Source organism: Prinia subflava, chromosome 5 (assembly GCF_021018805.1).
Source record: "Prinia subflava isolate CZ2003 ecotype Zambia chromosome 5, Cam_Psub_1.2, whole genome shotgun sequence".
Lineage (NCBI taxonomy): Eukaryota > Metazoa > Chordata > Aves > Passeriformes > Cisticolidae > Prinia > Prinia subflava.
This window is the reverse complement of record NC_086251.1, coordinates 2,856,854-2,868,176: the sequence shown is the minus strand read 5'-3', so window position 1 is coordinate 2,868,176 and position 11,323 is coordinate 2,856,854.

Below are 11,323 nucleotides of genomic sequence, written 5' to 3'. Positions count from 1 at the left end.
TGATAAATGTGCCTAATTAGCAACATTTCAGAGGCACTTGACACCACTGAATCAAAGAGCTGACCCTGCTATCAGAATATTGTACCTCATTTCACTGAGAAGGATGCTGAGGATGAACACCTGCTTTATAAGTTCTTATTTCTCATAGGATTTTGTAATCTTTAAAATGCATAAGCTGCTATTAGAAGCAGACCTTAACCAAAATGACAGCCTTGGATATTTTGGAGATACTTAGGGCTGGAGCTGAAAACAGGATTTGCCAGTAATAACTGACTAATTAATTAAACCTAAAACAGTATTTGCCTGTAATAACTGACTAATTAATTAAACCTAAAGCTCAGGCCTAATTTCCTTGAAATTTCAAGGATCCTTTTAATGTGCTCTGTCCCTTCTTTTCCCTCCTCCTTACCTTACCTTACATTAAATGCCTTGCAGGGTGTGGTGCAGATTAATAAAATAAATGCTTTGCTGGCAGTTTCACAGTAACACAGCTGGGCAGGGTTTGTGCTTCCCACAAGGCACCGCTATTAATTTACACCAGGCAATTAACAGGTTCCATAAACAGACAATTAGAGAAAGCCCTTGCTCCAAGTCACTGCATCCTGAGCAGGCAGAACCACCTGGCACGGAGCTCTCTGGGAAAGAAGGGATTTGCTGTGAGTTTTCTCCCCCTTTTGGTGCCAGTGCCCAGTGGAAGAATGGTGCATTTTCATTCAGTGCAGACACTGGGGATGCAGTCAGACACCCCTGACAAACGGTGGCAGCCAGGACAAGGTGGTGTTTAAATGTGAGAGGGCACAAACAGCAGCTCCTGCTCTCTCTGCAGGGCGTTCCTGCAGCCAGCCCAGCACCCCAGGAGTGCTTCTTCATCCCCCCGAGCTGCTGATGGAGACACAAATCCATGGATTTATCCACACTTTTCAGTGTGCAGAGCCTTCTGGACATGCTGAGGCTCTCCCAAAGTCTTTCTGTGCTGATTGCTTCACTGAGGTGCTTCTCTCTCTCCTTCACTGCAAACCAGCCTCAGGAAGGTTTAGCTCAGGATTTACCCAAGGAGCTCTCTTATTATTCTAAATGGAGATAACTAGCTCATGCTAAAATCATCTTTCACTGAGAAACTTGGAGTAATTTAGGAGAGAGCTGAAGACTGTGTCATTCCTCATATCTGGAGGAGTTTGTGTTTGAATATTGCCAATTAAAAGTGCCCTTAGGAACAGCTGAAATAGGAACAACCTCTGAGGCTTGTGTTGCTTTCTAATTCTATCTTGCTCACAACTCGAGGTCCCACAGCACCCAGCACTAACAGAAGTCAGAAATGCCAGGCACTTCTTGGAGGCCTTTCACCAAAGCATTTTTCTGGCTTGCTCTGAATTTCCAGTGATTCCATAAATTTGACCATTCCATCAGTGCTTCCAGCATTTTGTGTAGGAAACAGCTTTTGTACACTTACACTGTATTTTTGTCAGAGAGGTTTTCTGCTCCAAACCCAATGCTTCACTGCTTTTCAATATCATTCTGTGGTTCCCAATCTTCTCTCTTGGATTGCATTTTCAGCTGTCTGAGCTCTCTTTTAGGCCTTTTACTCAGTCACACCCATTCTGTTGTTATTATTGATTCCCAGCTCCCAGTGAGTTTTGCTGCCCTTTGAATAAACACCCCAGGTTCAGAAGTAGCTTTACTGATGCAGGAATGGCAGAGGAGAAGCAGCAGCTCTTTTTGTGCTGGGGATGCCATGGTTTGGGTGAATTTCCCATCTATTAACAGGTCACATCTGAAAGGCATCCCACATCCCCAGGAGAATTCCTCTGAAGGATCTCCAGGCAGGAGAGGAGATGGGGGTTGTGCTGCTGGAGCTGTCAGCACCAATTCCCATCCTCTGGGATCTTTTCCAGACAGGTCTGAACTGACCTCGAGGAGCCAAAGTGGTGACCCCAAAATCAGTGCCCAGCAGGGGTGTCTGGGGCAGAGGAAGTCACCACTGAGAGCAGGGGCATCGTCTGGGGCTGCTAATTAGCACAGAGAGTGCCCTGAGACCACCAGGGAATAGGTGGAGTTACCAGAGGTCACCTTGACTCCAGAATTCTGGCTCATGGTCACACAAAGCCACCAATTATCCCACAGAGTTACCCCTGTACCCCAAATTCCAGCTCGGGGTCATCTGAGATCACCAATTATCACAGGGGGTTACCAGGCAGGATCTGTATCCCAGAATTTGGCTCATGCTCATCTGAGATCACCAATTATCACAGGGGTTACCAGGCAGGATCTGTATCCAGAATTTGGCTCATACTCATCTGAGATCACCAATTATCACAGGGGTTACCAGGAAGGATCTGTACCCCAGAATTTGGCTCTTGGCCATCTGAGATCACCAATTATCACATCAAGTTACCAGAGAGCAGCACCATCCCCAGATTTCAGCTTCTGGTGATCTCAGCCCGACCAGCCACGGGCTCCTTGTCTGGGCTATCAGCTGAGGTCACCAATGAACATTCACTGATAACAGCAGAGTCTCTGCTGAGCCTTGTGCAGAGACATAAAGCAGAGTTACTGCTGGGGACAGTGCCAGACACTGATTATAAACCCACAAAACTCATTTTTATACCTTGGCTATTAATTTCAGAGATCACAGACGTGTTCACCAGCTGCTCCCATCCATCACTTCCACGAGTCCATCCCTTCCAGTCACCCAACACTGTTTTAACTCTGCATTTACAACTGCAATATGATGTGAAAGCAAATGACTGACTTTTTTCCTATAAAAATGAGACTAGGGGCAGGACAAACAGATGGGAATTAACACTCATAATCTTGGGGAGAATTAGTTTTCCCAGCCATCCACCTCCTTAGCCGTGCCCTGGTTAACAAAATGGCATTCCTGAACTTCCCTGCCTGCGTGCACCGAGAACACAGGACACGCTGCAGGAGCCAGAGGGGCTCATCCTGAGCAGGGGAGAGCAGGGCAGGTATTTGCAATCCCTGCAATGGTGCACACAGATCTCCTCTGCAGCACAGGATTCAAATCACATTTCCCAGCCATAGAAAAGAGCCAGACCTTGCTGTGCTCAGACCTTCCTGTGTCTAGGCAGGGTTCAGCAGACACACTGGGGATGGCTGGATTGCAGTGCACTGTGCAGGGATGCAGAGCAAACAGGAGTCCTCTTCACTGCCCCGGGGCACAAAGGGCTGCAGCAGTGAGAATAAAGGTCTGCCTGCAAGGACACAATTGTTTGGCCAGATCAAAAACACTTTTCAGGAGAAAACTCAGAAACCAGGGAACAAAACCAAAAAATCCTGTTTTAATCATCCAAACTGAGCAGAGTGTGCCTTGGATTTTAAAAGAAACAAGGAAGTTGTCAGCACTGCAGCCAAGACACGGGGTGTGACTGTTCCCACTTCAGTAAACCACAGCCTGTTCACTTGTGTCAGCTGAGACACAGATGGGCCTCCAGCCCACAAACTGCAAATCCCACAGGGAACTGCTGCTTGAGCTAGTTCAGTGCTGAGTTCATTAATTGGGGAGGGTAAATAGCTAATGAGGCAATGCAATGATTTATGTCACATCTACAGTGACACCTGGGGTCACCTTGGGCAGGTCAGAGCATCCCCAGCTCAGTGATTCTGGGTTTGTACCTGTGGCACCCTCAGCCACCAGGATTCCCTGGCTCTTCAGGTGATGATATTCTCTATTTCCAGCCCACAGCCCTTCCAGGGAAATCTGCTGCTCAGGGGCACAATCTGACACCCAGGGGGACCACAGCCACTCAAAGAAACAAGGTGTAATTAATGCTCACCCAATAAATGCATTCTACCTTCCTCTTGCCCTCTGTGTCATTCACAGCTTCCTTCTTCCTGCACTGTTCTCCAGCCTCTTTCCTTGCAAACCAAGCTCCTGCACCTCCTCCTCTGCTCTGGGCCAGCAGTTCCTGCAGTGGGAGCAGAAGCCTGGCTGAGACAAATAATTCCCCAAGGAGGGAGTTATCTGCTGGTGCTGAGCTAATGAGGGGCTGTGCTGACACCACTGGAGTGCTGAAATCAAAGCAGAAAAGGGACAGAACCTGTGCCAGGGGAAATGGTTCCTTTACAGAGATAAAGGCAGGGAGGGGATGAACAGGTGAGAGTCTCTCATCCCCAGACACCACTTCACCTCCAGGCTTCCTCCTGCCTCCAGCAATGACACCGGCTTGCTTCCACTGCAATTCTGCATTTCAAAGGGCCAACAGCATCAAAGGAGTCTAAAAATAGGTTAAAGCCTGAAACCAAACAGCAGCTGTTTCACTGGCAACAGGAGAAGCAGAAGGGGAAAGAATTGCAGGACAGAGCTCCCTAAGAGTGCCAAATGACTGGAATTCCATGGATTTTGTGCCATCCAACAGACATTCCTCTAGAATCAGGACACATTTCAGGAGTGCAGTGACTGAGAGCTAGAACCTGCTGTGTGTGCTCTTTTCTCCTCACACCAAGGGGGTTCCTGACAATCAGAGCCTGGGACAGGACACACAGCAGCTCTCCACATCATGGCACATCCTCCAGGATCACCCTGCCTGGAACAGGGAGCCTGCAGCCCTGCTGTGCTCTGAGATCACAGCTGGACACCTCCTCTGGACCTGTGCTCACAAAGTATCAGTGCCACGGGGAGTCTCTGCACCCTGCACATCCCTGGACATTGCACCTCTCCCACAGAGAGGAAATCCCATCCATGAGGATCAACACTCACCCTTTATCCAAAGCCTCTGCAATTCACCACAGGCCAAGGCCACCCCCTGTCCTGGAATGAGAGCCTGGAAACAAAATGCAAATGGTGAGCAGAGCCCAGAGTGATTCAGTGTCCTCAGCCCAGCCAGGACTCACTGTGTCAGCTGGCAAGAGAGGAGGAGGAAACCCATCCTGTGGGTGTGAGTGCACAGATATTCCAGTTCAGAACAGGGGCTGGACCCAGACTGAGTTTAGGGGGGAAGATCTCAGAGCTCAGGACACCATCAGACAGCTGGTATGCACACTCAGGTCAGAGCTGAGATTAAAATAAATGTCCAGCAGATCTGAACACCACTGACAACTGTGTGATGTGAAAAGGGATGAAACAAGCTGAAGATAAACCCCTCAGGTTAAAAAGCAAGGGCAGGAGGAGATGCACCAATGTTCAAGCCACAAGCAAGGCTTGGAAATGAGAAATTCCATCCCAGTTCTGTGAGGCAGCTGGATTGATCTCCAGTGCCTCATTCCTCACCTCCACACACCCCCCTGAGGCTGTCCCTGCACAGCCCCTCCCTGCAGGGAGCTGATCTCCAGCACTGCCAGGCAGGGGGAGAGTGATGCTGCCAGAAGCCTCTGCTGGCTGCAGCCACGAGGGAGCAGCTGCTGACACTCACTGCTCACGCACCCACAGGACCTGTGGGCACAGAGCCACCTATAAGGACCTGTTTGGACAGAACAGAACAGGAATAATTCAGCCAAAGATGCTTTGGAGCCATCAATAACTTCACTCTGCTGAAATGGAAGCCTTTGGGTGGCTGTCCCAATGAGCACTGTGCAGATCCCTGGTAATTAGTCCTGCAAACACCAGCATTAAAATTTAAACTAATCTAAAGAAAATGTGCAACTGAGCATGCTAATAATAACACCAGCCAGTTTGTTATACCGAATGTCTCCATAAAGATATTCTTTATAACACCTTTGGCACAACTGGGACCTCGCATAATTAGATTTGATTTCACCTTCTTACGACTCTAAGCATAACTGGAGACTTCTAATGAGTTACAATTATTCTCTTAGCAATGTGTTTCTATTTAGTCTAATCTTGTGTTCTTCCAGCCAAATGCCACGTGTATTTATTATTATTATCTCCTACTGACAGCTTCTGAACTGAGACACTTGGACCCAGATAAATAACTTTATGTCTCCCCAGCACAACTCTGTGTGTGCCATCTGCTCTGGGTGGGAAATAATCTGCTAAGTGAAAAGTAGCAGTTTATGGAGATAAGAGAATTTCCATTCCACTCTTTTAAGCAGAGATAAAAACCCAGGCTGGTTATCTCCTAAATCTCACACTCCCACCCCCTCCCCACCAAAAGCTGCTAATGAAGATGCCTCGTTAATGAGCCCTGCTCACCTCACTGTGTTTCCCTTCAGCCCGGAGCAGCAGACGAGCAGGCTGCAGCCTCCTCTGGTGTCTGGCACGGCCAGGGGCGCTCCTGCTGCCCTGGGGAGAGGCAGGGCCAGGAGCAGCCCTGCCCAAGGAGCCACCCCAGGCCAGGGGGGCATTTCCTGAACTGGGCACAGACAAAAAGGGATAAACCGGAGAACAAACCTCGGGAACTTATTTACTGCTTGGGAAATTAATGAACCCCAGGAGCTCACAGGCTGCACAGCAAATTCAATAAATGTCTTTGCTTTTTAAAATCTGGGGAATCACAGCAGGTGGAATTGACTTTATGCTTGTCTTCCCTCTAATTCACTACAGGTAGCAACCCAATGGAACACAGAAGGGAAATGTAAATACAAATCTATATCAAAGTGAAAACAACATTAAATGAAGGAGCTGGAGCAGGTCAAGGAATGGTGCAGAACTTTAAACACGATATAAGTTATTCTGTAATACTTACCATTTCCTTACTGTAAATTCACAGATGGAGGCCACAGTACACCTCAGGAGATGATTCTATCACAGGAGATTTTGCACAGATCGGCCAAGTTAAAAGTAAATGTGAAAAATAGGGTTATTTAATTCATGTTCTATAAATGATTATAAGCTGGAAACTGTAATATATTGTATAAAGGTATGTGTGTATGCTCAACCCGCGTGTTTCACGGACTTCTGTAAAGCACCTCTCCTGATCTCCCTGGTCCAGAAATAGAAGGTGAGAACACGAGGCACTGATGAGACAATGAACACGGACCAACCTACCCCTGCCTACGTGCAGCGAAAATTGCCTCAAAAGCAAGGATTTACTCTGATCAGTTGCATACGTGCAGGAAAGTCATCACACACTTCTACGGCGGTTAAATTACTCAAAGCAAGGACTTACTCTGGACATTAGCATTTGAATGGACCAGGGGACTCTTTTCAGGGCTTAGTATAAACATTCTTAATTGCCGGTGCTTAGCAGAAACAATGGGAGAAGTGCTGCCGAGGGGGGAAATTAAGTGTATTTAAGTTAAGCCTCTGGGCGGGCGAAGGTGTGTAGCCAGCTAGAGACACAGACTGCCAGGGTCTATGTCTATGGGTCACCCTTGGCTCATTTTTTCCCGGGAGAAACTCTGTCAAGTAAGTGTGGGGTTTTTTTATTGCTTAAAATTCTGTAATTTGATTCCAAATTTTGTGATTTGAATTTTTAATAAACCAAATTATTGAATTTGGTAATAAATTGTCCTGGCATTTATAACAGTAAATAAAGCCAGAAGAGCATTTATACTCACCACAGACACTGCAGGGTCTCAAGGCTTTCTAGGCCAGCTCTGTATCTGACTCAGTTTGCACTTTTCTCAGCACCAAGCATTCAGAAATTCCATATATCACACATCCATCCTTACTAAAATAAAGAATGAGCCCATTTTATTTACCTGCAGATTTTGGTGCATTCGGGTTGTTTATTCTCCATGCTTTCCACATCCCCTTTAATGGACAGGAGCCTTAGAAATTTACCTTTAGGGTAATTTACCTTACAGTGTTTCAAGAAGCACACCAAGCCCTTCCCCCCCGCATTTTTAGGTTAATGATACAATTGCAGCAATAATTTGAATATTAACAATTAAATGTGGTTTTGTAGGCTAAATCTCAGACTCAGTCTCTTTTCTCCAGTGATATACCTGGCAAAATTGGTTTAAACAATGCAAACAGTTAAAATATTGAAATTTTGTGTCCACCATGATACTTCTGGATGTTCATACATGAAAGACAACCTGTATTAAAATGAAGACTGTATTAAAATCTGTAAAATTTTAATTGATAAGATTTCCATTTATAAAGGTGCTGTGGTACCAAAAATGATTTGTTTATGGAATCCAGCAGAATCCAGCTGACACAGTTTTAATATGCCAACATCACTGATGGGAGATTAAATAGGAGGTTTCACTTTTGGCATATAAAGCTGTCTGTTCTGGGTTGCTGACAGTAACCCTCTGCCACAAAGCAGCAATGAGCTTTATCATTCCATTAAAACATTACTTTTCCTCTTGTGTGTTAACCATGATTTCTTACCCTGTCCTCTTTATCTGTTTGTATTTGGCACAACTCTTCCATTATTGATGCAAGGCAGCAATTCAAAGTTTAATGATTAATTCTCATGCAGATCTTTCTTGTCTCAATAATTGATGGGAAGAGGAGCAGAGGCATTTGCAGGCAGCAGTTGTGATTCCTTCTGCCTCCTCACGTCCCTGCAGCAGCAGCCTCTGTCACCCCCTGGAAAACACCTTTGGGGGAGATGGGTGAATTCCCAGCCCTGAACCAGTGCAGGTGGGAATTATCTGCACACAAATCTCTGCTCTGCCCTCCCAAAGCTGAACCTTCACCCTGCCCTGCACACGGACAGGTTCCTGATTTTGCATGAACTGCTCACCCCTCTGCACGGAGAGGAGGCTGCAGAGCTCCAGACAGTTGATCCTGCAGGAGCCTCACCTGCCCAAATGCCTTCCAAAAGTGCCCAAATTTAGGAAAAAGGCCAGGCAGCAAAATGCTCCTGGCCCACAGCACAAACTGTGCTTGACAGTGAGGACTGAGCTGTGCTCTGCTCCTTTGCAGGGATATTTATCTGCTGGATTCACAGCCTTGACTTCTGCTTATCCCAAACTGCTCCCCCAGCACTAAAAATTCTCCATCTCCATCTTCATCCAGACCCTCCCAACCCTGCTTTTCATTATTCAGTAATTCCTATTTACATCAATGGCCCCAGCCTGCAATGAAATCCCTGACAGCCCCTTAAACCCCAGGGAGAAGCTGTCTGCATCTACCCAGGCATCTCCTGGGACAAACACCAAGTCTATCCATGGTTTTAATATGCCCTGCATTATGTGATTTTCACAGCAATTAATGTATTAAATAAAACCACAGAATGACCTCCTTTCATAATATTTAAGCTTTAAATTTCATTACATCCCAAAGAAAATACTCTGGAGTAGCAAACAGGTTATTCTGAGAAGGAAATGTCAGCAGCTTCCTCCTACTCTGCCCTGGTAACATTTTAATATCTAAGTGTTCTCTTCAAAAGTTAAATAGAATTGTAAGCTGTAAGAAGGAATAAAGGTTAAAGACAGAAATCTCTATTGCCATTTATATGGTAAGTTATAAAGTGCAACGCTCTTTGCATGCCTGGGGGTATTTTTCCCTCAGAAGTCACTTTTTAATCTGATTTAAATCCAATTAAGTCTGAACATCTAGAATGAAGAACAAGTCTTTGAATTGATGTATAACTGATTTAACTAATCACCGCCTACTGCAGAGCTACTCAGCAAACAAACGATGAAAAATAAATGTGAAATTAGATCCAAATCGCAGACAGCCTTGATTTTGTTTTTAAAATAAATAAATCATCACCCTGCACAAAGCATGGGCCTCTCTTTTCTACCAGCCAGTCAAAGCTGCAGTAATTAGATTTAAAAAATAATGGTGAGATATTATTTTATAGTTAAAAGAAGATTACTGCCTTTTTTTTAATTTATTTTTTCCCCTCCCGTTTTGTCCAGAGAGCCCTTGTGCTCCTGGGGAAACCCTCCTCAGACAAACTGGGGACACCGCAGCCCCTGGGCAGGGCCAGCTGCTCCCACAGCTCTGTCCTGGTTCATGGAGACCCCTTTGAGAGCAGGGTGAGCACAGCTCCCCTCCCTGGGCTGGGCAGGCACAGGTTCACATTGCCCAGCTCTGGCTGTGTCCTGGCTTTGTCCCCTGTGTGTCACTCTGTTCCCAGCCCTGCTCACTGCAGGATGTTCTCCCTCCCCTGGGACCCCCTGGGGTATTTCTGCCCCAGTCCCACCCCTGGGACCTCTCAGCCCTGGCTCTGGCACCCCTCTGCACCCCCTCCCATCCCCACTGCACCCTGCCCGCAGAAACTGGAGAGGCCCTCAAGTTCCCCCTCCAGCCACCCTTGTTTGTGCTTTGGGCTGAGAGCTGTCCCTGGTGTGCAGCAGGAAAAGGATTTGTTCTATGTCCCTGCTGTGTGCAGAGCTCAGCAGCCCTGACTGTTATAGAGCTGCACCCTGGGCAGCACAGAGTCTGAAATACAGCAAAGATCCAACTCAGGGCATCACAGGTATCCCAGGCTTTGCTCTTTCTCACAAATCAGGCACCTCTGGTAACCCACTGCTGTTTCAGCAGCCTGTCTGAGCCCTGGAAATCTCAGTTCCTGCCACACCTGACCTGTGAGCTGAAGTGAGACTGCATGACTGTCACTGCACTGCAGCCCAGTGCATGGCCCAGAACCCAGAACTGGGAATTCCACAGGGAACAGGAGTCACTTTCCAGCTCCCTGGCATGCAGTATCTTCCCTCAGAGCTGCTCTCTGCCCCTGTGTGGAGCCCTGTTCCAGCAGGAGCTGCCTCTGGACACTGCCAGAGCCTGCTGAGGCAGCCCTGCCGTGGATCTCAGGCTCCGTGGCTGGGGCACAGCCCCTGCAGGCAGATGAGAACAAATTCACTGTGCAGCCACAGTGCTGCTGGCACTGCTCCTTCCCCTCTCACACACATCCTCCCAGCCCCTGGGACCGCCTCACAGAGACTGCAGCTAAAACAGCCCAGGGCAGGGGCAGCTCATGGCTGAAACACCTCCCAGCTGCCCATCCCAGCTCACCCCGGCTGCAAATGCTGCTTGCAGCAGCTCACACACCCTGCAGCTGTTCAGCTGGGCAGCAGGGGCAAAGACGACAAGCCCAAAATGCCAGCTCTGAACTCATTGCCTCGTTCCTGCCATGAAATAAAGCTTTTCCTGCTCCCCTGGTGAACTGTGGAACAGATTGCAAAGTTCCTGGAGAGCACGAGTGGAAATCTCTCCTGTGTGCCTTGGAGAGATGTCTGAGGTGTGCAGATCAGGGCAGAAACTCTCTCAGGCAGTTTCTTAACCCCAGCACAGTTCTGTGCATCCAGCTCGGTGCTGTGGCAGGCACTCAGCTTCTGCTGTCCTTTGTCTGGGCTCTGTCTCAAGGTTTAAGTGAAAGGATTGCTCAGCTATGGGCCATCCTCAATTTTTACAGCACTTGTTTCGACAATCCAAATTTTACCACGGGTTAAAAGGAAAAGCTTCAATCATTTTTCAGCCACTTGAGGATTCTCCCGTTCAGTGCACAACACATAAACGTTCCAATTTCTCCTCTTGTTTGCAGTTCCTTCCTAACAGCCC